The sequence below is a fragment of the Saimiri boliviensis genome, chromosome 9 (genome assembly GCF_048565385.1).
Source record: "Saimiri boliviensis isolate mSaiBol1 chromosome 9, mSaiBol1.pri, whole genome shotgun sequence".
Lineage (NCBI taxonomy): Eukaryota > Metazoa > Chordata > Mammalia > Primates > Cebidae > Saimiri > Saimiri boliviensis.
Window position 1 is genome coordinate 3,298,821 of NC_133457.1, and position 21,628 is coordinate 3,320,448.

Below are 21,628 nucleotides of genomic sequence, written 5' to 3' on the forward strand. Positions count from 1 at the left end.
GGAGGTTTTGGGTCTAAAACCTCTACAAGGTCTAAAAAGAGGAGGCATGAATAATTCATCCCTCGTTTAGCATACCATCAAGAAATAACGATAACCATGGGCAACCAGGAGCCCACAGGGCAGTTCTGTCTACGGAGTAGCTGTTCTTTTATTCCTTTACTTTCTTAACAAAACTTGCTTTCACTTTAGTCTACGGACTCACCCTGAGTCATTTCTTGTGTGAGATCTAAAAGCTCTCTCTCTTGGGGTCTGGATTAGGACCTCTTTCCTGTAATAACTCTCTGGGGATCATGGAAATGACTATATCTTTAAGATGAAGGGTCCTCTTGTAAAGGAGTGGGAGAGATATGTCAGAGGCGTTGGAACTAGAGCCACTCCATCTTGAATGAAGACTAAGAAAATGAGGCTGGGACTTACGTGGCTGCATTCCCAGAAAATTAGGTATTCCTAGCCTCTACCAGCTTAAGGTTAGGGAAACAGACAGATAACGTTTACTAAACAGACTTAGACTTGGGAGTATCCAGACAGCCCAACAACCTGAGAACAAAGGCATTCCTAATTTTGCTTTAAAGACAGTAATATTTATTCTTGTAAAATACAGTAATTAAGAAAATTAATCTCTTATCACAAGTCCTTGTCCTTGTAGTTCCATGATCTTTTTTTTTTTTTTAACTTAGTTAAAATAAAGTACCTAGGTTAAAAAAAATTGTTAAAAAAAAAAAAAGAATTCCATTTGTTTTTTCTTTTTTTGTTTGTTTGGTTTTTAACTAGGTTAAAAAAAAAAAAGTTGTGCACCCAGGGTGGACATGGTCCTCCTCATACTTTCGAGAACACCCTTCTTGTTTATGGAGTAGCTGTTCTTTCACCACTTTACTTTCTTAATAAACTTGCTTTTGCTTTACACTGTTGACTCATCCTTAATTCTTTCTTGTGCAAGATCCAAGAACCCTTCTTGGGGTCTCGATCGGGACCCCTACCTGGTAACAAAAATAGTGTATTCTTACAATAATAAATAAAATGGCTAATAAACTGAAATACTCTACTTGCTAGTCATCAAAAAAATGTAAATTAAAATGAAACACCTTTGGAAATGTTTAAGATAAAATGACAATGCCATTCCAGGAAACAGACACACTTCCTCCAGGGGTATAATCTTCCTGGAGGATAGTTTGACAAAATTTATCAATACCTTTAAGTGTCATATGCAGTAGTTCAACCCAGCAGTTACTTTTCTGAGAAGGTATCCTAAGAAAAATTTCTGCAAAAACTTGCTTATAATTGTTTTTAGTAGTCTAAGAGTAACTTAGCCCTAAAGCAGATAATAGAGTTTGAAATCGATTTGATGAGAACCATATAGTGCTTTCCTCATGTGGATACAGATTAGCAGAGGAAGGGAATTAGAAGATTTTAAAGGACAAGAGCAAGACGTGCTTGCAAAGGATGAAAACAATAAAAGAAGCAGAAGCATCAAGAATTAAGAATGAAAGCTGGATGTCAGCTTCAAGTCCTGCGGAGGGTCAAGTCTGGGGCTGTTGTTTTACTTCCTTTTGTGTCTCTAATTAATTAGTGTCTTTCTCTTGTTCCATCACCAGGAAATCTAACTTGCTTGCACAAATAAATCATTGCCAGGTCTGTCAATATCACTGATAAACAGGCATGATTGGTTACACACTTCCCTTCACTGCAACTGAACAAAAACTTTCTCACTGAAATATTTAACAAGACAAAGTCATAGTTTTGTTTGTTCATTTGTTTGTTTGTTTGGGGGGTGAAACACCTTAAAGAATATCCAAGTCAAGACTTCAATTTTGTAAATGAAGAGGTAAGACTAAAATGATAAACTAGCTTTACTGTGTTGTTAATAACATGACAGGGATTACAACCTGGGTGTTTAGGGAATCTCTTAGCCCAATCTCCCTATAAAGCAAAATGGCCCCTAATCATTAGCAGAAAATTAATGAATTGCCTCTCTCAAGGGCTGAGAAACTGTAAACAGTAAGTTGTAAACTTCCATGATACGTACATAAGCCACACGAAGATATGTGTGCACCTGACCCAGAAACTTGAAGTGCATATATTACAACAAATGAAACATGGTGTACCCACAGAATTCTCATGAGAATCTCTGTATCCAGAAATTACACTTGCTTCACGTTTTAATGTTGCTGTTAGAGAATAAAAAGGGACTTGCCTAGCTCACTGAACCTGATTTCAACAAGGTAAAAGAATTATGACTGGATGTCATTGATGCCCAGTCTTCCTGTCCCTAGGGGAATTCAGTGGGCTCAGAAATAAACATTCACCCCATGAAGATGTGACCTTATTGTGCTCTCCATGTTTGGCTATGGATTGTGGGCAAATCCCTCTGTTAGAGCTGTGCCCTACCCCACTCCCCTGACTACCCCCTAAAAAAAAAAAAAAGAAAGAATTTAGAACTGTTTAGAAATGGTGGGAATTGTTCACTTAGGCAGCATATATACTAACATTGGAATGATACAGAGAAGTTAAGCATGGCCTCTTTGAAAGGATTACACCCAAATTTGTGAAGCATTTCTTATTTTAAAAAAACTTATAAACTAATAAAAACTAAAAATGAAAAAAAAATGGTGGCAATAAAAGCCTTGCAGTTTGAAACTAAACTCTCAAGTGCACAATACAGACAGATGGGTGGTGGTATTTTGTTTTTTGTTTTCAAAAACCACAGTTAATGACTCCAAAATGTGAAAATGCTATTAAGTATCAAGACATTATAATAAATATTTTTACATGTAAAATAGGTCTGGCATTTTGTAAGCAAGTGTATTAGTCCGTTTTCACACTGCTAATGAAGACATAGCTGAGACCAGGTAATGTATAAAGAAAAGAGGTTTCATTGACTCACAGTTCTACAGTGTTGGGAAAGCCTTGGGTAACTTACAATAATGGCAGAAGGAGAAGTAAGTACATTCTTCTTCACATGGCAGCAGCAAGGAGAAGTGCAGAGTGATGTGGGGGAAGCTCCTTATAAAACCAACAGATGTTGTGAGAACTCACTCACCGTCATGAGAACAGCATGGACATAACTGTCCCTGTGATTGAATCACCATCCGCCAGGTCCCTCCCACAACAGGTGTGATTGTGGGAACTACAATTCAAGATGAGATTTGGTTGGGGACATAGCCAAACTATATCAGAAAATATAACTGTAGATCTAGATTTCTCGTTCCTCTAGTGCGTGACGACAGTTGCTTTGGGACTTAACGTAAGGGCAAACAAATTCCATTTGGTTTCGTGTGATTCAATCTGCCTGATCTAATAACAGCTGGTCCCAGCGGAAAGTCATACTGGGGATGTATTATCCAGAAGAAAATAAGTTAATAAAAGATTAGTGATGTATGTCTCAACAACAAAAAGAAGACACAGAACTTTTATGTAAGTGTCTTTGTGTGTTTTTAATGTACTGAACGTTAAGTACTTATCAAACATTAATCATATTAAAATCTTGGCATTTTGTAGCAAGACTGCAATTACCTATGTTATATGAATCCATTAAGAATAAGAAATCAGACACTGAAATGCTTGCTAAATTAAAATTCTGCAAATGGCATTAAAAGGTAAAATCTGGTATACAGAAAGCAATTGAATTAAACCAGTATCTTTAAAATAAAAGAATTTACTCTAAAACATTAGTTGGGGGTGTTCTTTTTTTGATTATGTATAGCCCCAAATGTTAACTTCCAAAATGAAGTTGGACCTAACTCTGTATTGGAGGGTAAAAAAGTCAACTCCATTCATCTGGTTTTTTGAAAGCACCAAATTTCATGGTTCTTCTTCCTTCTCAGAAGAAGCTATTCATGCAGGTGACAGAAAGAGGAGTATTTAGTAGGAGAAATGGAAATAGTTCAATGAATGGCTTAATTGTACCAAAGTTGAAGAAATCAATAGGACAAAAAGTATTTCTCTCCTACTGCATATTGGGTAATGGGATAGGCCCTGGTGGAAAAGAAAGCCACAAGTTAAATTGTTAAATACGTGTACTATTGAACTCTGAAAATAAATAAATCTCTTAATCTACCTGAGCTTTATCTGAATCTCCTCAAACTATTAAGAGTTTCATGATATGGAGACAAAAATTACATATACTTTAAACACATATTTAGAACATGTTGTTAAAAGATAAAAGCAGCTAAAAATATAATATTCACCAAAATTATGCAACGTAATAATAAATATGTTGCCAGCATTTATTGAGAATTTTCCATGTGCTGGATACTGAGCTAAATGATTTATCTGATTTATCTCATTGAATCCCCATATTAGCCCTGTAAATAAAGTAATATTAAAACTATATTATTACACTCAAAACTATGTAGCACAGAGAAGTTTTCTTGATCAATAGTGAATGAATAAATTGTTCTCACTTTAAAAAAGAGGAAACTGACTTAGAGGTCTGTCTTATCACAGTCATCCAGCTAGCAAGAGCTCAAACTCAGTATTGTACGGTAAACACCATGGTAGAAACATACACAGATTCACATGAAAGTACAGAGAACGGGTTTCTAACCTAAAGTGGGGAGGAGGAGGAAGTTATAAGGAAAATGAAACTTCATATTATCTCTTTCCAAATAAGAATTAGGTTCTACTTCTCAGAGAACACGTTCATAACAATTTGCATTTATCACGCTGTGATGATGATTTGCTCATGTGGCTTCTTGTCTATTTAAGCCGTTAGTCCCCTAAAGGTAGTAATATGTCTTACTCCATCTTTATCTTTAAAGAGCCTTGGATCATATCTTTTACAGTATAGGATCTGACATAAGTTTGTTGACTGAATAAATGACCCACGAGAGATAGTGCCCTTGATTAAGTAATAGATCAAATTAGTACTGAAAGACGGCCTCCTAGTCTTGGGAGGATTTTCTAACACTTTGCTAAAAACAAACTACTTTGTATGAAGCTCACGACTTACAACATCATTGTATTTTGTCCTGTACATATAAGGTCATAAGAAAATTCATCTTTCTTACTATATATGATTACCTAGGAAGATGGTCATGGATTGAAAAATATTTGTCACATATATGGGTTTTATTTTATGATTTAATGGCGGGATTCTATTGCTATTCATCAACTAATAAAATTTACCCATCTGAGCACAGTGAGTTGTTTATTGAATGCAGCAAGATTGATTTTAGCAGTTTTAGCAGGTGAAAATTAAAACCATGCTTGCTTTATTCCAGTGCTTGGTAATATGCAAAGTAACAAAGGAACTAGAAGAGAAGCAGTTCATGTATTTCTTGAAGTCAGAGGTCAAGGATTGGTTCATACTGCCATTTCATTGCTCATAAAATATAAAATAATACACCATAGTTCCTCATGAGATTGGCAGTTGTTATTATGGTAGCAACTTATATTTGAAAACAGTGGCCTTTTTCAGAGACAGATTTAGCTGTCATTATTATCACGAGTATGCAAAGATTATACAGAAATCAACAATTAGTACTTAACAAGATTAAATGAAAATGGCAAATGAAGTTGTGCCTTGATCTTTGCTGAATTAACCTTCCAGACATGTGGTACCTTGAAGTTTCAACTCACAACGATGGGTCAGTTTCCTACAGATTCAGGGCTGTTGCTGGGATTTTGGAATTCCTAAAGGAATACACCTTGCCTTTTCATTAGTCTATCTCAATTTGCTAAAGGATAGCTACTGAGAAACTGGCTGCCCTTGTAGGCAGTATGACATTTTGGGGGAATGAATAAATCTTCAATGATAGAAAAGATGAGTAACAGTGGGCTTCTCTTATCCATAGATTAGTTTTCCTCAGATTCAGTTACTCATGGTCAACTGCAATCCGAAAATATTAAAAATAAAAAAAACGAACAATTCATAAGTTCCAAATCGTATACTTTTCTGAGTAGTGTAATGAGTATTATAATGAAATCTTGCACTGCCCCCCACCGTCCTGCGTGGGATGCGAATGATCTCTCTGTCCAGCATTTACATGCTGTACACATCATGGACCTGCCTGTTAGTCACTTAGTAGCCATCTCGGTCATCAGGTCAACTGTCATGGTGTCCTAATGCTTGTGTTCAAGTCACCCTTATTTTACTTAATAATAGCTAAGCATATGGAATACTGTGCAACCTAACTAATAAACATGCAAATTTAATAATAATAATAATAATAATAATAATAATAAATAGCTCCAAAGCACAAAACTAGTGATGTTGGCTATTTGGATATGCCAAAGAGACACACTGTTTTTCTTAAACAGAAAGGTGAAAGTTCTAAACTTAATAAACAAAGAAAGTCACATGCTAAGATTGCTAAAATTGGAAGTAAGAATAAATTGGCTGTCAAAGTGTGAGAAGGGAAAAAAAAAAAAAAAACTTGTGTTAGTTTTGCTGTTGCACCTCAAACTGGGAAACTTACTGTCACCGTACATGATGAGTGCTTGGTAAAGATGAAAAAGGCATTAGCATGAATAGAAACATGTTCTGATTGACTGGAATGGAGTTCAGTGCTATCTGCGGTACCCACTTGGGGTCTTGGAACATATCTCCTGTAGATAAGGGGAGACCACTGTAGTACAGTCTTATGTCTAGAGGTTATCAAAAACATTAGAAAATACAACTATCAGTTTATAGATGTGTGTCTAAATTTCATTTCTGTTTCTGAATATGGCGTGTAAAACACAACAAATCTCAAGGTGATAGATCTCTTTTTTAAAAAAATAATCTACAGTGCTTTTTAAATTGACACATAATATTTATGGAGTACATGTGATATTTGGTACAGGCATGAAATGCAAAATCATCATTTCAGGATGTTTAAATTATCCTTCACCTCCAGAGTATAATCACCTAAATTAGAAATCCTCTCTTCGAATTATTTTAAAATATACAGTACCCTGTTGTTAACTATAGTCCTCGTACTCTGCTACCCAGCATTAAAACTTATTCCTTCTATCTAACTGTATATTCGTGCCCATAAACCAACTTTTCTTCATCTCCCCCACCATTATTGATTTCTTTTAGTCTGTTTTTGCTTTTGTAAAAAATATTAACAGCTTTCAATGAGAACCAAAGTGGAAATTTATCTGTTGAAAATCCTAAGAAATATGCGTCACTTTTTCTTTCCTTTTTCCTCAGGAATAGCAAAGAGCATATTGATTATCTGCTTCTTGGACTTTTTCAAAAATGCTTTAGAAATTCTATCCTAATGTATTTTTATGCAAATATATAAACTAAGGCACAGTGTATATGAGACAAATGAGGGAAATTCTACAGAAAATTACCTGTGTTCTTAAAAAAGTGTCAAGATCATAAAAAACTAAAAAAGTATTTTTAAAAGGCTTACATTTTTCTCCAAAAAAAAAAAAAAAGGAGGGGGGGGAATGGTTAGATTGAGGACATAGCTATGAAAGACATTTTTAGGACAATTTTCAAAATTTGAGTATAGATAGTGTGTTGGACAAGAGTTTTCTATTAATATTGCTTTCTGATTTTGATTATTTAACTGTGGTTATGTCAATATTGCCTTTTCTCATAGGAAATACACTTTGAAGAATTTAGGATGAAAAACTGATGTCTCTAACTACCTTTAGGTTGAGATAATTTACACTCAAATAATTCAGATAGGAAGTATGCCTGAGAGAGTGTATAGGGTGTACACAAAATGATTCAGTAAAATAGATTCATCATACGTCAACAATTGATGAATCTAAGTAAAGGATATGTGTTTTTATACCATTCTTGCAATTCTTTGTAAACTGAAAATTATTAAACAATTATAAAAAGACAAATTGCATAGCAGTAAAATTAAGAATAGTATTATTTCAAAGACAGTTATAATAAATGGGGTAATACTTTGCATTTGTATATTAACTATGATATTAATAAAGCTTCCAAATATGTGATTTATCTAACCTTATTCTTGAATCAACTCTAAAATTTTAAATGTCTTTCTTCCCATTTTAAAGATGAGAAAACTTGGAAACAGAACTATTTCAGTGCTTTACTTTAAAAGATTTTGATTTGTAGTCTTTTCTGAGGTAACTGTACCACAAACTCTGCAAATTGCCCTCATTTAGGTCCTAAAGGCAAGCCTGTGGTTTGCCCTGTGCTCACTAACCAGCTGTCAAGCTGTAAGAATTTGGGTGGTTGCAGATCAGGAAGCAGCTCTATCATTCATAATCAATCTTCCAAGCTGTCTTGTCTCTATTTTCATAGTAGGTTATTGGTTTTCATTCCTAAGCTGTGCTAGCTCTTCCTGGCATGATTGATAGTGCAGGTGCACAGTTTTAGCAAAGAAACAATGGGAAATTCTATTGGGTTATGCTGCATTACAAATAGAAAAAAAAAAAGTCAATGTGAGACAAGTAGAATTGAGAAAATTATGAGGGAAATAAATTTTATTTTTATGCATTCTAGAATTACATCTAAAAGTAGATATTTTGTTTGAAAACGTATAGGTGTTCTTTGGGGAGAGGAAGGAAGGAAGGAAGGAAGAGCTACGAGTTCGTATTACTAGAATTCTTATTTCACTAGAATGCAAGATTTGTCTTCTGAATTTAGATGGATTTTTTTTTTATTTTAAAATTGCTTTACTCATTTTTGATTTCTTTGTGTGTGGTCAAATATTTTTTTTTTTTTTTTTTTTTTTGAGACGGAGTTTCGCTCTTCTTACCCAGGCTGGAGTGCAATGGCGCGATCTCGGCTCACCGCAACCTCCGCCTCCTGGGTTCAGGCAATTCTCCTGCCTCAGCCTCCTGAGTAGCTGGGATTACAGGCACGAGCCACCATGCCCAGCTAATTTTTTGTATTTTTAGTAGAGACGGGGTTTCACCATGTCGACCAGGATGGTCTCGAACTCTCGACCTCGTGATCCACCCGCCTCGGCCTCCCAAAGTGCTGGGATTACAGGCTTGAGCCACCGCGCCCGGCAAATATTTTTAAACAGTGTGTCTACAAAAAGGATTTGTAGACCACAGCTTTCACGTTTCTAAGTAGTGTTTATTACATATCCAGGAAAAATAAAAGACGTTAACTGAAGTGTTAAATTTGTAAGTTTCAGTGTTATAATGATTAGGTGATTCATTCTTTTATTGAGCAAGTATTCGTCGATTCATAGAAAAGCAGAAAAGCATGAAGGCTGAAAGCATGTACTTTGGAGCTAGGCTACTTGGGTTCAATTGTAGGACTCTGTTTCTTAGAAACTGTGATCTTGAAAACATTTCTTAATATCTCCAGATTTCAATTTCTTCATTTGTAAAATGAAGAGAATGACCAAATAGAATGAATGACCAAAGAGAATGAACCTACCTCATAGGGAGGTTGCGATGATTTCCGCGGTGGCTCATGCCTGTAATCCCAGGACTTTGGGAGGCTGAGGCGGGTAGATCAAGAGGTCAGGGGATCGATATCATCCTGGGTAACACAGTGAAATCTCAACTCTGCTAAAAATACAAAAATCAGCCAGGCTTGATGGCGCATGCCTGTGGTCCCAGCTATTTGTGAGGCTGAGGCAAGAGAATCGCTTGAACCCAGGAGGCAGAGGTTGCAGTGAGCTAAGATCATGCCACTGCATTCCAGCCTGGGTGACAGAGTGAGACTCCATCCAAAAAAAAAAAAAAAAAAAAGTAGAAATATATGTGAAACACCTTAAATAATGCTTGGCACATTTTTAGCCTTCAATAGATTTTTATTGTTACTATCCAAAATACAATCTGAGAACTATTTATTGAACATGTAGTATGATCCAGGTAGTCCACTAGTATGATCCAGATAATCCAAAGCATGATTCCATGCTTTACTGTGGATTACCTGGATCATACTACATAAAGAAATGATTCAGAAAAAGACCCTGCCTTAGTAGATGCATTAGTTATCTATTGCCATATAGAAAGTCTCCACCCGCATTGGCAAACTCAGCAGCTTAATAAATAAATACTGACTATTTTACAGTTTCTTTAGGTCAAGAATTCAATGACTCAGCCGCTACCTCAGCTGAGGTCTCCTCTGAAGGCTCAACTCAAGAGTATTCACTTTCAAGCTCACTCACGTTTTGCTGTCAATGTTCAGTGTCTCACAAACTATTGGACTGAGGGCTTTACTTTCCCCACTGGGTGTTTGGTTCGAGGCCTCTCTAAGTTCCTTGCTACATGAGCCTCTCTGAAGGGAAGGTCACAGTCATGGCAGCTGGCCTCTCTCAGCGTGAGACAGCGAGAGATCAATATAGCCTCTGTGTAATTGAGCACGGAAAGTGACGTCCCCCAACTTTTATGTATTCTAATTAGAAAGGAGTCACCAGTTCAGCCCACAATCAGGGGAGGCAAGTCCATTAGTGGCCTTCCAGCGGAGAAGTAAAGACATAGCTAAATAATTCCAACCTGAGGTATGTGGTGATAGAGAAGGGGAAAGGTTTCTCACTGAGGGCCTCCTGACATGCTAAACATAGAACCTGATAGCACACCACTGTATTCTTTTGGGTTTGTCAGTAATTTGAGGAAAACTACTGAACATACTCTAATCATCTTTATGACTCTACTGGACACCGTAAGTCTCATGCATCGGATGCTTCAAAAAGGTTCATATAACACAAAACACACCCTGACAGAAATAGGCCTCATTGGGACATGATTGTGGGAAGAGTAACATTTATCGGATGCTGGCTACTTAGAACAGAATTTTGCTGATAAAGGTGCTACTTAGTACATGTGCAGACGGAAGGGTACCACAATATGTCACTTCAAAATATGTCTGTCTGGCATACAGATTATTTTGACTAAAGGCAATTGAAAACCAGCAGCACAGAAAAAGCTCTTTAGCTCCTCCTAACGGCCTAAAAGAGTATGGATATCCTCTTTTGCCAAAGAAATTTAAATGTATGAAGGAAGTTTCTGTTTATAAAAATGTCTTTTCATAAGGAAGAAAGCTACTCTTGGAGATCACTTTTACCACCCATCTGATAGCTGCATAACAACAACAAAAAATCCTTATTTACCACACCTTTCTTCTCCTTCACTTCTTATCACTTGCTTCCCTCATCCCGAAGCTTAAAACCATTTTCCCCTTGTTTAGCCAAAATAAGATATTTAAGCTTCAATCAGCTGGCCGCAGCCTAGTGTTTTCATTTAGTTGTGAATTATGTATATAGCAATTTCACTAGAATACTTTCCTGACTTTACCAATTTACTTGCTTTAAAAAAATTTAACGTTTGGTTTGCTGGTTATATTGGATATGTACTACCACTTCTTTCTCAATGGACTGATTTTCTGCAGAATGCCCAGAAGTAATTTTGAAGAAATCTGTATACCTAATACACTAAATATAAAACAGGAAAATGATCATAGCATTTGAGTCCTATTTGTTTTGTTTCATAGTGGTCCCCTTGAGGGCAGGGGTGGAAAGTACAGTATAATTTTTTTCAGCATTACTTGAACACTTTTATATCTTGAATTAAAAGTTCTATTTTTTCTATATGTATATATTTGCACAAATAATTCTGGTGCCAATAAATCTTGTTCCTGATTTCCTGCTAACTTGAGATTTACTTAAGATTTATTGTAACCACTTCCGCTTTTTGCATATAGTTCTGAGTTTACCATGGAATCATAAGGGTTTCCTTCTGCTTTAGAATTCAATTAGTCTTTGACTTCTTTAGCTTCAGACAAACATTCTTCTAGTGTTTGTAAGAAACATTGTTCTCTCCCCCGGAGCCACTGCTTGAAGTCACAGAGTATGATCCTGACAAGCAAGGCCTCTGCTTGGACACGACTTCCGGAGCCAGAGTTGCCCCTCTTCTAGCTTCTGCTTTTCCAAAGCATTGACTTTACTTGTCTCAGACCTTTCAGTTTCCAGCTTAAGGCTTAATACATTCTAGAACTGCATTTTCAAGGTAAAATAGGAAAGATTTATTCACAGTTATCTTGTTTACACGAATGCAAAGGCAGGATAAATCATTCACTTCCTAATGTTTCTCCTCACTCAGGGCATTAGCAATGACCTCTCCATCGTAAAGCAAAGTAGATTAATTCAAGCAGGAAGAAAAAATATCTCCACTTGTATTATTTAAGTGAAGGTTTGAACTATGCTTATGTTAATAAGATAATATTTCAATTTGCCACTTAACTTATCAAACCAGAATGAACAATAAATAAACAAACAGAATGTGGATAAAGGTAGAGTACAGTGTTTATTCCTTCTTGGATCTAAATATAAATTTTGGCAGGTAGCACTGTTGCCAGTAATTGGAAAATTTAAAAATAATAAAATTCGATTGGAAAAAAAATCCAATCCTATATTATTTTTACTTCAATGTAAACATGCTTTATGTAGCCTTATAAAATTCCAACTACACGTTATTTTTAATCCTAGTAATTTATAATTGAATAATTTCCATAGCACACTTAAAATGTTGTTTACCTAATTAGCTTATGGTCAACAGTATTTTTAATTAGAAATATTGATAATCTGTCCCCTGAAGCATTTTATTGAGTATGTTTATGGTTCCAGGATGATTATCCTAATGAACAAAATGATAAAAAGTACCATTAAGCAGAAATAAAATAGAATACCCATCAGGGAGAAAAGTATTTTTTCTATAAAAGAACAATTTGTGCTTAAGATACAGTATTTATAATACAGTATTAAAACTATTGATAAGATGAAGAATGTATTTTTGAAATTCTACTAATAGTGAATATCTGATATTATGATTTTGTTCTGACAGTTAGAGGTAGAGTCTAGGATGAAGGACACAGAGTTATCATTAAAAAAAATGACCAATCCACTAAAAAATAGTTCAGACGGCACCTATAATACTGCTGAAACTAAAATCTATATGAGTAATGTAAAAACGTTATGGGAAAAAGAGACTGCCATTCTGTGTTTAATAAGAACATCACTGTTGGGGTGGTGAAAAAATCAGCCTGAGGTTCCTTCTCGGTACTCGTGCCAAGTACATATGTTAAAACGGGTGGTGACTATTTACAATCTTTATATTTTATTTAGATGGTTATTTTTTCACTAGCAATCTTTATTCTCTAAATATTTGTAGGCACGTTGATTTCTGTATTTTACGGCATTGACAAATGTATACCTATTGAAATTTCAAGGCAGAAGTACAAAATGTCTAGCAATGCCTATGCTAAGTCTTACATGGCACCAGAAAACATTTAAACTAAGACACGAGATATATTTGAGACTCTATAGAAGTTTTTACGTATAAATTACCTATATTGAAAAAATATATACATCCAAAGTAAGGTGGCTATTGCCTCTACTGTCAGATAAATCTACATAATATTTGTGTAAATAAAAATGACCAGACTCTTCTGAATTCTCAGTGTCTTCGTCATACTCTTATTAATCAACTCGGGTATTGCACTGATTCTTGACTTTCTGGGAGAATAAGAGATCATAGTTTCCTTTCAAAATCGGATTAAAGCTATGGAAAATCTCTAGAAACATGTACAAGCACATAGATAGTTAAGGAGAACGGCGGATCTCCTGGAGCCATTCATAAATCCCCTAAGGAATTTAGGGAGGTTAAACAGGGGATAATTATAATATTAACCCTCAAGCAGCTTTCTAAGAAGGTGAGATATCTTCAAATGTAAAATGGTAATAATAATCCTTTCTTCATGGAGTTGAGAATATTCTTTTTGACTAGTTGTAGTGCGTGGAATAGATCCTGGCATATAATAAATAACACAGTGTAGATTTTAAGAAATAAATGTATTAGTCGAATTTTATTGTTCTATTTTATTTACTCTCAATATTTTAGGACTATTAGCATTCAAAGAACTGAGGAAAGTCTGTTTTTAAACACAAATCACTCTTTCAGCATATTCAACAAATCTTTCTCTAGTATTTTTGTTGTATTCTTTTATATTATTTTTCAACTGTACACATGGTTTTGGTTTAATATTTTGATTCACCTTAAGATAACTAAATTCAAATGATTTTTACATATTCTAAGTAAAACCCTTCCTAAATATATATTGATACTAAACATAAATCCATTGGGTACCTTTGGAGGTTGCTAGAGAAGTGATTTATCAATCTGAAATGGATAAAAGAGGAGAAGTATTCAAGCATTTAACCTGACTTCCCTATAAAAATTGCACCAAAGGAGAATTTTCTCTTTATAGAAGTATTCTAGCTAATACATGAAGACGGACTGACAGAAATAAGATACTTTAATTTTGTAATACTCTTAAGACATAAAGTCATCTCTCTTTATCCATAGAGCATGCATTCTTAGGTCCCCAATGGATGTCAGAAACCGCAGACTGTACTTCACAGGACTGCAGTCAATTTTAACACATTTCTTGTCATGTCTTCCAACCATAAATCTAATGTCTTTCCCACTTTGAGCGTTTATCTCATAACGTGGCTAGAACTTTTGCAGTTTGAAGTAGAAAGAACAACTAGTAAAAAAAACAACAATATTTGTCCCACTTCACAATTTGACAGCTATAACATTCATTTCTACCATAGATCTTAACAACTTCAGCATACGTCTTTTTTTTTCTTTATTAATTGGAGAACTTTCACCTTTTCACTTTAAAGAAGCACTTTATGGCTTCTCTTTGGCATCGTCAAACTGTCAGCATCCTTTATCTTGCACTTTGAGACTATTCCTAAGTAAAATAAGGGGGACCCTGAGCATGAGCACTGGGATACCACAGCAGTGGATCTGATAACGAGGTGGCTGCCAAGTGACTAACACACAAGTAGCATAAGATATGCCAGACAAAGGGAAGATTCACATCCTGGGAAGGACGGGGCTGGAAGGCACAGATAACGCAAAATTTCATTACTCTACCCAGAATGGTGTGCGTTTTAATATTTATGAAGTTTATTTCCATAATTTCTTATTTAATATATTTTGGACTGCCGTTGACCTGTCCTGAAACTGCAGAAAGCAATACTGGGGATAAGGGTGGACTACTTGGCAATTCCCAAAATCGACTCTAATAAGATAAATAGAGAGGAAGAGGGAAAAAAAAGATAATACATGCCTCTTGACAGAAATACGCAATGCACCTATGAAACATTCTTGTCAAAAACTTGAATCTAAACAGATCAGGATGATGGATTTAAGAATTATTTTGTAGAGGACACAGAGGTCAGGTAATGATTTTAAATAATAGCATTAGGATAAATAATAAATAATAATTCTATTAGGATGGAACAACTGTACTGTGAAAACTCTACAAAACAAATGAACGGCTTCTTTGGAAATAAATCTCAGAAGATTACAAAGTGTAAGGGGGACCTATAGAATAAAAAAAAGATAATCTATCAACCAAGTTCGACCCATAAACCTACCTTGTTTGTATGATTCCATCAAACCAAGAGTCAAGCAAAGAAATATCTGATATTATGAGATTGTCATAAGTTTTAAACTCAATTGTCATGAGTTCCCTCCCAGATAATCCCATCAACCACGAAAGAGTAACTTTATAACAGGAGAGGAGATTGAAGGTCGTGCAATGCTCAAACAGACTTTATCAGAGCCTATCACCTATTTCTCTGAGGTGACATTTGTCTTTTCGAAAAACCTTTTATTTTCTAAGTTGCCTAAATCTACCCTCCCCTCTCCCTTGGGCATACATAAGCTTCTAGATGTTGCTGGCTTTCAGGATATTCACTTTCCTTGTACGTGATGCCCTCATGCATATAATAAATCTGTATAACTTTTCTTCTGTTTTATTTTTTTAATATTTATTTGTTATTTTTCACTGATACATATTAAATGTGCACATTTTTGAGGTAGATGTGATAATTTGATACATTTATATAGTCAAATCAAGACAATTGGGATACCCATCACCTGAAATATTTATCTTTTCTTTATGCTAGAGATAAACTATTCTCTTTAGCTATTTTGAAACATAAAATTGATTAATGTGAACTGTATTCACTCTCCTAATCTATTGAACACCAAGTCTTACTTCTCGTAAGTGTATATTTGTATCTGATATTCAACCTCTTTTCTGTCAATTTAATTGGTAGCCTAGCCAAAGAACCTAGAAAGGTAGAGGGAAGCCATCTTTTACTTGTCTACAGCATATATACATGGATTTGATTACATATTATTGCAAGCAAACTAAAAGTAAGGAAATATAAAAATTACAACTTCAAAATGGAATCTTTTATTGAAGGCTTCCTTTAAATTTCAGGGTAGATTAGACAAGAATCAAATTTACCAGCAAAACTGGGGTAAACTGGGAGACACTCATGAAAATAGGTCATATTGTTTTTCTGTATATAATTTTCCTTTCCTTATGCTTTGAATGGAAGTAGGTGCCTTGGCGTCCATTTATACAAATGTGGTCTATTTATGTATGAGTTAGATGGTGAAATAAGAGCCTGAAGCTTGAATGTTCAGGTTAATCAGAATAGTAAATGGTCATTAAATAACAACCACACTCAAAGTGTCTTAATTATGTATAGATGTGAGTTGGTAGGAGGTCCCAGCTGACATAAAACTCTGCCCTTGGTCAAAGTTCGTTCAACATGACCTAAATAAGATCCAAAAGTAGTAGCTCATTATTTTCCTTTTTTCTATGTAGTGAAAGAAACACTGCAATCTCTTTCATACTTATTCTTAATTTCTGGAAATAAAATTGATAATAACAATGAAATGTTATTGTACAAATAAATTTAAGAGAAATTATAATTTACCAATGGGAGCATGGATAACTCTTATTTGAATGGATGTGAAAGCATTAAAAATATTTTTATACATAAAAATATAAGCCTAAATTATATGACTACTTTATCTTTTTATCCAAGGAAATAAATTAATATCTAATTTATAATGATAAAGTTAAATCAATCGAGGAACCAAAAGTGTTATTTGTCAAGACAATACTGAGGATATAATGATAACAAAGCATCTTTCTAAATTGTGCATACTCTTCAAATTTTCCAATATAACATTTCAAGAAAAAGTCTTCAAATAAATATAAAATCTGTGTCATCAGTGAAACCTAGGAGAGTTTAGGATACCAGAAAAAGCCTTTCACTAACTCAGATTCAAAAAAAGAAATTACCATTAGAGTAAATAAGAGAATGCAGAGAATAGGAATATTTATCATTATAGTAAAAAGAATAACGTGGCTGGTAAAACCACAGGGAAAAATTCTTCACCAGAGACAAGTTCTCAGAAAGAGGATAAATACAGAAACAGAGCAATAAGGCAGGGGAGAAAAGAGATTGAACATTATTCAGCTATTACCAAAATAAACAGGCAAATGATAAGAACATCTAATTATTGTTAATGGCCTTGAGGCAAGAAGCAAGCATTCTAATGAAAACAGGGTTGCCTGGAGCAGGAATTATATGAACCACACAGAAAAATCTGACAGAAGGAGAATTATTGTCTTAGTCACAGTGGTAAAAATTATTACCAGTTTATTACTGAGAAAGAACTAGAGAATATTAGCAGAGCCCACTGCATATCTTCCCTAATTTGCTGCATATAAACACACAGTAAATTATATTTCTCTCTGTTCGTTAAAGAGTAGGGGTTTGATAATTCTCAACATATGCTGCAACCACCTTCCTAATACCTTAAGCAAAAGAACTTCTCTGCTTTTATTGTAGTGTGGGAGACGAAGAACATTTTTTTTTTCCTTCTACCCTCTTAGGTTCACCAGCTACGCCTTTGAATCAAATTGGCAAGAAGCAGATTAAAAAGATGGAAAAAAAAATAAAAAACAAGAACAGAACAGATTTATATATCTCTAGGGGATATGTTGGTTAAAGAATTCAAAGTTTTATTTAGACAGGAGGAATAAGTATCAGTGATCTACTGCACCACATGGTAAATATAGTTAATGCATTGCATATTTCAAAATTGCTTAAGGAGTAGGTTTTGAATGTTCTCACCATAAAAGACGATATGGATGTGAAGTGAGAGATATATTAATTAGCTTGATTTAATCATTCCATAATGTACATATATCAAAACATCATATTGTGCCCCATAGTTACACAAAATTATTTCTTAATCAAAAATAAAATATAATAAAAGGAATAAAATCTAATGTTTGGTAGCACAATTGGGATGACTATAGTTAACAATAACAATGTGTACTTCAAAATAATTAAGAGACTATAACTCTAAGGCTCCTAATACAAAGGAATGATAAATGCTTCAGGTAATGGACATCCCATTTACCTTTATGTGATCATTATACATTGTATGCTTGCATCAAAATATCACATATACCCTGTAAATGTATACAGTGATTACACATCCATAATAATGAAAAATTTTTAAAAAATCCAAAACATATTAAATACTAACTTAAATGTGGTTTTGAATAAATTAATACAATTATTATTTTTAATTCTAAGATGATTTACTTGTATTAGTGATTCCTTAACTCAGGTGTGTAAATCTTTGGATAGCTATAAATATTGAAAGGCTATTGTCAAAGGTACATTCCTCTTGTTTTTTTTTTTTTTTTAAGTATATGTCTTAGAGTTCCCCCAGGTAAAGAGAATATGCATGTCATTGACCATGGCTTCTTACATTATCTCTCCCTAGAGGGCTACAATAAAAAGGACCGGTAATAACAGGTGAATGTCAAGGAGGTGGAGAAGTTGGAACCTTTGTATCTTGCTGGTGGCAATGTATAATTGTGCAGGCACTTTGGAAAACATTTTGAAAGTTCTTCAAAAGTTTAAATGTAAAATTGTTACCATATGATTCAACAATTCCATACTTAGCTATACAAATAAGAAAATCAAAAATATATATCCACAGAAAAACAGGTAAAAAAAAGTTCATATCTGCATTAGTCTTAAAAGCCAAAAGTGGAACAAACCAAAATGTTGTTAATTAAGGAAGGAATAAGCCAAATATAGTATAGTCACATAATGGAAAATTATTTGGCCATAAAGAAATGAAGTGTCAATGCATGCTACTACACTAATGAACATTGAAACCATTCTGCTAAGTAAAAGAAAACAGTCCCAAAAGATGAAATATTATATTATGCAATTTATATGAAATGCCCATAATAAATAAAACTATGCAATGACAAAATAGATCAGTGGTAACCAAGGACTAGGGGGAAGGAAGAATAAAGAGTGACTCCTAAAAGTTTGGGGTTATTACTGGGGTGAAGAAAATGTGCTAAAATTGGGCTGGGCATGGTGGCTCACACCTGTAATCCCAACATTTTAGGAGGCTAAGGCAGGCAGATCACTTGAGGCCGAGATCACTTGAACCTGGGAGGCAGAGGTTGAAGTCAGCTGAGAACTGAGATCATGTCTGGGCAACAGAGTGGGACTCTGCCTCAGAAAATGCTCTAAAGTTAGATAGAAATAATAGTTGAATAATGATGTGAATATACTAAAACACAATTGTACATTTTTAATTGGTGAATTTTATGATATGTGTATTACATATATCAACAAAGGTGTTTAACAATTAACCCTGTAATAGATGATATACTTTGCATCTGTGTTCTCCCCAAAATCTCATGTTAAATGGTAATCCCTAGGGTTGGAGGTGGGGCCTGGTGGGATGTAATTGGATCATGAAGGCCATTTCTCATGAATAGTTTAGCACCATCCTCCTAGTGCTGTTTTCATAATAGAATTCTCAGGAGCTCTGGTTGTTTACAAGTGTGTATTCTCTCACCCCACCGCTGGCTCCTGCTCTGGTCTTGTAAGATGTGCCTGCTTTTCCTTCACCTTCTGCCATGATTGAAAGTTTCCTGAGGCCTCCCCAGAAGCTGAGCCAATGCCAGCAGCATGCTTCCTGTACAGCCTGCAGAACTGTTAGCCAATTCAACCTGTTTTCTTTATAGCTTACCCAGTCTCAAAAAAAAAAAAAAAAAAATCCTACCTAAAAATGTAGATCACACTATAAAGAATTCAAAATTTTCCAATTGGAAGGCCATTTTTATATTTAAGTTTGATACTAGATAAGAATTGTTTGGTTTGCCTATTTAAATTCAAATCTATAACTTCTGTCATTAGTTCAGTTTCCCTTTAGTAAATTAGGGTTTATATTAGATAGCACAAAATGTTTTTTTTTTTTTTTTGAGACGGAGTTTCGCTCTTGTTACCCAGGCTGGAGTGCAATGGCGTGATCTCAGCTCACCGCAACCTCCGCCTCCTGGGCTCAGGCAATTCTCCTGCCTCAGCCTCCTGAGTAGCTGGGATTACAGGCACGCGCCACCATGCCCAGCTAACTTTTTGTATTTTTAGTAGAGACGGGGTTTCACACAAAATGTTTTGAAGTAAGCTACGTCTGTTTCTAATTCTGATTCTATATAATACTAGATGTAACTTTGGTTATACCACCTAACTTTTCTCCTACAGTCATCACAAATGAAAAATAAAGGAAAGAAATGTTTAAATCAACATTACAATTATTTCTTAAAATTAAATAGTATCCCAAAAAACTGACTTGAAATGGATCATAGACAAGTGTGAAAGCTAAAACTATGAAACTTCCTAAAGAAAACACATAAGAGAATGTTTGCAACTTTAGGTAGACAAAATATTTCTTAGATTAAGACCTGAAGAGTGTAAACTGCAAAAGAAAAAATTGATAAATTAGAAAAATCAATATTTAAAATTAAAAAATCATCTTTATAGAAACAAAAAGTATGCCACAAAATGGGAGACAATGTTCACAATAAATATATGTGGCAAAAGGCTTGCATTTAGAAAATAGCATGAACCTTATAACTCAATAATAAAAATACAAAGTATCCAATTTAAAAAATTTGGCCAGAGACTAGAAAAGATATCTTCCAAAAAAGATTCCAAATTCCAAATTTAAAAAATTTGGATGGTTAATAATTTCATGAAAATATGTTTATTATTAAGGAAATGCAATCTATGAACACAATGAGATACTACTACAAATTCTTTAACAAAGCCAAAAGTAAAAATGATGATAATATCTAGTTTGGGAAAGGACATGTGATGTATAACAGGCTAGTGAGAATGTAAACTTGGACAATCGTATTGAACAATTGGCAGTTTATTATAAAATTAAACATAAGTATACCAAACCCAGAAATTCCATCATAGGAATTCCCCAAGAAAAAATGTAATTACATGTCCATGCTGTCTTGTACATGCATGTTATAATGGCTTTATTTGTAAATACTCCAAATATGAAACAACCAAAATATTTGCTTCTCTCACCTCTTGGGTTTTTGCACATGATATTCCCTCTGCTTTGAAAGGGGTTAAATCCTTCCTTTCAACAAGAAATCTGATCACCCTTTGGGCATAAACCAAAGTTTGCCTCTCACAAAAAAAGCCATCCTTGGTCTCTTTCTAAAACGTGGGTTAGGTTCTTCCTAAGTGATCCTACGGTACTAGGTGGGACCCGTCTCTCGAGGCAGGGCCCAGACAATGGACCAAATTGAGGACTAGCTAAAATAGGTCCAGGTCAGAAGCAACTTTCCATAAGACACACCCAAAAGTATGCCATGTCAGCTTACCACTGCCATGGAAACAACTTGAAGTTACTGCCCCTTTCCATGGCAATGACCCAATGACACAGAAGTTACCACCCTCATCTAGACATCCCTGCATAAGCTACGTCTAAATTTGCATGCAATTAAAAGTGAGTATAAATATAAGTGCAG

General features: G+C 34.7%; 1 protein-coding gene and 1 non-coding gene across 8 annotated transcripts in view; one reads left to right on the plus strand and one right to left on the minus strand.

The window, feature by feature from the left end:
- The window catches only part of NAALADL2 (N-acetylated alpha-linked acidic dipeptidase like 2), a 1,288,446-nt gene that overhangs the window by 410,406 nt on the left and 856,412 nt on the right, over positions 1-21,628 (minus strand). The window lies entirely within an intron of this gene.
- On the plus strand, positions 2,456-2,562 carry LOC120368419 (U6 spliceosomal RNA). The gene has a single exon (XR_005582562.1). It is a non-coding gene; the product is annotated as a U6 spliceosomal RNA (small nuclear RNA).